Consider the following 6,000-nt stretch of genomic DNA (forward strand, 5'->3'; position numbering starts at 1 on the left):
ATTCAACACTAGGTATGCACTAATCATAATGGACTATGCTACCAAAGATTATTAAAATTCAACACTAGGTATGCACTAATCATAATGGACTATGCTACCAAAGATTATTAAAATTCAACACTAGGTATGCAGTAATCATAATGGACTATGCAACCAAAGATTATTAAAATTCAACACTAGGTATACAGTAATCATAATGGACTATGCCACCAAAGATTATTAAAATTCAACACTAGGTATGCACTAATCATAATGGACTATGCAACCAAAGATTATTAAAATTCAACACTAGGTATGCACTAATCATAATGGGCTATGCTACCAAAGATTATTAAAATTCAACACTAGGTATGCACTAATCATAATGGACTATGCTACCAAAGATTATTAAAATTCAACACTAGGTATGCACTAATCATAATGGACTATGCTACCAAAGATTATTAAAATTCAACACTAGGTATGCACTAATCATAATGGACAATGCTACCAAAGATTATTAAAATTCAACACTAGGTATGCACTAATCATAATGGACTATGCTACCAAAGATTTTTAAAATTCAACACTAGGTATGCACTAATCATAATGGGCTATGCTACCAAAGATCATTAAAACTCAACACAAGGTATGCACTAATCATAATGGACTATGCTACCAAAGATTATTAAAATACAGCACTAGGTATGCACTAATCATAATGGACTATGCTACCAAAGATTATTAAAATTCAACACTAGGTATGCACTAATCATAATGGACTATGTCACCAAAGATTATTAAAATTCAACACTAGGTATGCACTTATCATAATGGACTAAGCCACCAAAGATTATTAAAATTCAACACTAGGTATGCACTAATCATAATGGACTATGCCACCAAAGATTATTAAAATTCAACACTGGGTATGCACTAATCATAATGGACTATGCCACCAAAGATTATTAAAATTCAACACTGGGTATGCACTAATCATAATGGACTATGCCACCAAAGGTGATTAAAATTCAACACTAGGTATGCACTTATCATAATGGACTATGCTACCAAAGATGATTAAAATTCAACACTAGGTATGCAATAAAATCAGAAAAATAGGTGTGGACCTCTTAGGTTTTCGATCCTGAGTGATGCCTGCCGGAGGGAAGGAATAACCAATTTTACAAAGCCTTTCACTCTTGATCCTAAATGGTGAACAGATTTCCACGTGTAGTCGGTGGTGGAGCTAGCTCTAAAAAGAGCTGTTTTATCCCTGTGAGCAGCTGGAGCTCTATATAGAGCTGTTACAGATCTCTAAGAGCTCTGAGAAGAGATGTTTTGTGTTTAGAATGCCCTTTCAGGCAGATGCGGTAGTTCTAAAAAGAACTGTTTTGTTTGGTTCACCGAAGCTGTGTCTGTGCCTCCGGCTGGTCTTACCGAAGCTGATACAGATTTCTGTGAGCTCTGAGAAGGGCCGATTTGTGTTTTGAATGTCCGTTCAGGTGTTGGTGGTAGCTCTAATAAGAACTTTTTTGTTTTATTCTTCAATGTGTCTCCGGTTGCTCTTACCAGAGCTTTTACACATCTCTGTGAGCTCTGAGAAGAGCTGTTTGGTGTACTGTGAGCTCTGAGAAGAGCTGTTTGGTGTAAGGTGCAGATCCACGTGAGCTCTGAAAAGAGCTGTTTTGTGTATGGCCACAATGGGCTCTGGGAAGAGCTGCTGTTGTGTCCTTCAGTGTTCCGCGGGGGTGTTGATCTCCGTTGTCCTTCTTCTTGAACAGATCTTCGGTTCTTTTGCTATGTGTGAGTCCTAAAAAGGACTATTTGTGCACTCCCCAAGCGCTGGTCAGAATGACCTGAGAGCTGTTGCTGTGCTGCTTTTATGCTACTGTGGAGGGGGCGTGGTTGAGAGATGTCCAATGAGAAGTGACTAGTTGGGGGTAGGCCTACAAGGTGAAGACGGACCTGGTTGGAAGCATCTCATTCCTCTCATTTAGTTCCTTTTTATTAACCATCTACTTGTTCATATGTGCCATTCCTAACCTCTAGCAATGCATTGGAGCCTTTTGCTTTGTCACGATTATACCTATGTTTGAAAAAACTGTACTAAAATTTAAATTAAAATGTAACCAAAAATAAAAAAATAATAAAAATTAAAATTAAATTTAAAATTAAATTTAAATTTAAAATTAAAATTGAACTGTAAAACTCTGGGGTTACTGACTATGGGTCTAAATTTAGACTTGCCATTACCATCTGTAAAACATTGGAAGCAAGCTTGGTTCTGAGAAAGATTCTGAGATGTCCGGTGCTTTCAGGGCAGATAGGAAGGTAGCCTGTCTGCCGCTCCTTTATCAGGGAGAGCGTACATTAGGTAGTAAAAAGTTAACTGTAGTTTGACATTGAAATTTTACCTTTTAAATTAAAAATAATTAAAAGTTGAACTAACAATTGTAACTTTTGTGAGGGCTGATACATTAACTTACTGCAATTTTAGTTCTGCATATAAACCATTAATGTTCAAAAAATGAAAAATTATGCCTTATACCAGTGAGAAAACAGTGAGCGAAATACTAGGAGCCAATTAGTTGTAGTTAGCATGGTTAAGTGCCCTGAGGTTCAGGACTAGGGTGATGGTCTCCATGTAGTTGAGACCCGGAGGGTGCCTTGCTTCAAGTTGTATCTGCCAGATAAGTTCTTTTTTCTCTAATCTTGAATTGAAGTCCCCATTGAAAGGGATCTTCTCCAGCTGTTCGAGTATCAAGAACGTAAATCTTTCATGTCCTGGTTTTTTAGCTGCGTGTGTTGCTAGTTTATTTGTTGGTATCTTGTGCCTGATGTCGTATAGGTGTTTGGCAATCCTGGTTTTGAGGACATTGATGGTCTTGCCTACGTAGAAGGCTTGACATTTGCAGAAGTTTGCTCTGTAGACAACACCTAACACTAGACAACACTAGGTATGCACTAAGCATAATGGACTATGCTACCAAAGATGATTAAAATTCAACACTAGGTATGCACTAATCATAATGGACTATGCTACCAAAGATGATTAAAATTCAACACTAGGTATGCACTAATCATAATGGACTATGCTACCAAAGATTATTAAAATTCAACACTAGGTATGCACTAATCATAATGGACTATGCTCCCAAAGATGATTAAAACTCAACACTAGCTATGCACTAATCATAATGGACTATGCTACCAAAGATTATTAAAATTCAACACTAGGTATGCACTAACCATAATGGACTATGCCACCAAAGATTATTAAAATTCAACACTAGGTATGCACTAATCATAATGGGCTATGCAACCAAAGATTATTAAAATTCAACACTGGGTATGCACTAATCATAATGGACTATGCTACCAAAGATTATTAAAATTCAACACTAGGTATGCACTAATCATAATGGACTATGCTACCAAAGATTATTAAAATTCAACACTAGGTATGCACTAATCATAATGGACTATGCTACCAAAGATTATTAAAATTCAACACTAGGTATGCACTTGTCATAATGGACTATGCTACCAAAGATTATTAAAATTCAACACTAGGTATGCACTAATCATAATGGACTATGCTACCAAAGATTATTAAAATTCAACACTAGGTATGCACTAATCATAATGGACTATGCTACCAAAGATTATTAAAATTCAACACTAGGTATGCACTAATCATAATGGACTATGCAACCAAAGATTATTAAAATTCAACACTAGGTATGCACTAATCATAATGGACTATGCTACCAAAGATTATTAAAATTCAACACTAGGTATGCACTAATCATAATGGACTATGCTACCAAAGATGATTAAAATTCAACACTAGGTATGCACTAATCATAATGGACTATGCTACCAAAGATTATTAAAATTCAACACTAGGTATGCACTAATCATAATGGACTATGCTACCAAAGATTATTAAAATTCAACACTAGGTATGCACTAATCATAATGGACTATGCCACCAAAGATTATTAAAATTCAACACTAGGTATGCACTAATCATAATGGACTATGCCACCAAAGATTATTAAAATTCAACACTAGGTATGCACTAATCATAATGGACTATGCAACCAAAGATTATTAAAATTCAACACTAGGTATGCACTAATCATAATGGACTATGCTACCAAAGATTATTAAAATTCAACACTAGGTATGCACTAATCATAATGGACTATGCTACCAAAGATTATTAAAATTCAACACTAGGTATGCACTAATCATAATGGACTATGCCACCAAAGATTATTAAAATTCAACACTAGGTATGCACTAATCATAATGGACTATGCAACCAAAGATTATTAAAATTCAACACTAGGTATGCACTAATCATAATGGACTATGTCACCAAAGATTATTAAAATTCAACACTAGGTATGCACTAATCATAATGGGCTATGCTACCAAAGATTATTAAAATTCAACACTAGGTATGCACTAATCATAATGGACTATGCTACCAAAGATTATTAAAATTCAACACTAGGTATGCACTAATCATAATGGACTATGCTACCAAAGATTATTAAAATTCAACACTAGGTATGCACTAATCATAATGGACTATGCTACCAAAGATTATTAAAATTCAACACTAGGTATGCACTAATCATAATGGACTATGCTACCAAAGATTATTAAAATTCAACACTAGGTATGCACTAATCATAATGGACTATGCTACCAAAGATTATTAAAATTCAACACTAGGTATGCACTAATCATAATGGACTATGCTACCAAAGATTATTAAAATTCAACACTAGGTATGCACTAATCATAATGGACTATGCTACCAAAGATTATTAAAATTCAACACTAGGTATGCACTAATCATAATGGACTATGCTACCAAAGATTATTAAAATTCAACACTAGGTATGCACTAATCATAATGGACTATGCCACCAAAGATTATTAAAATTCAACACTAGGTATGCACTAATCATAATGGACTATGCAACCAAAGATTATTAAAATTCAACACTAGGTATGCACTAATCATAATGGACTATGCTACCAAAGATTATTAAAATTCAACACTAGGTATGCACTAATCATAATGGACTATGCTACCAAAGATTATTAAAATTCAACACTAGGTATGCACTAATCATAATGGACTATGCCACCAAAGATTATTAAAATTCAACACTAGGTATGCACTAATCATAATGGACTATGCTACCAAAGATTATTAAAATTCAACACTAGGTATGCACTAATCATAATGGACTATGCTACCAAAGATTATTAAAATTCAACACTAGGTATGCACTAATCATAATGGACTATGCTACCAAAGATTATTAAAATTCAACACTAGGTATGCACTAATCATAATGGACTATGCTACCAAAGATTATTAAAATTCAACACTAGGTATGCACTAATCATAATGGACTATGCTACCAAAGATTATTAAAATTCAACACTAGGTATGCACTAATCATAATGGACTATGCTACCAAAGATGATTAAAATTCAACACTAGGTATGCACTAATCATAATGGACTATGCCACCAAAGATTATTAAAATTCAACACTAGGTATGCACTAATCATAATGGACTATGCTACCAAAGATTATTAAAATTCAACACTAGGTATGCACTAATCATAATGGACTATGCTACCAAAGATTATTAAAATTCAACACTAGGTATGCACTAATCATAATGGACTATGCTACCAAAGATTATTAAAATTCAACACTAGGTATGCACTAATCATAATGGACTATGCTACCAAAGATTATTAAAATTCAACACTAGGTATGCACTAATCATAATGGACTATGCTACCAAAGATTATTAAAATTCAACACTAGGTATGCACTAATCATAATGGACTATGCTACCAAAGATTATTAAAATTCAACACTAGGTATGCACTAATCATAATGGACTATGCCACCAAAGATTATTAAAATTCAACACTAGGTATGCACTAATCATAATGGACTATGCCACCAAAGAT

Source organism: Protopterus annectens, chromosome 9.part0 (genome assembly GCF_019279795.1).
Source record: "Protopterus annectens isolate FY-2018-M chromosome 9.part0, PAN1.0, whole genome shotgun sequence".
NCBI lineage: Eukaryota > Metazoa > Chordata > Ceratodontiformes > Protopteridae > Protopterus > Protopterus annectens.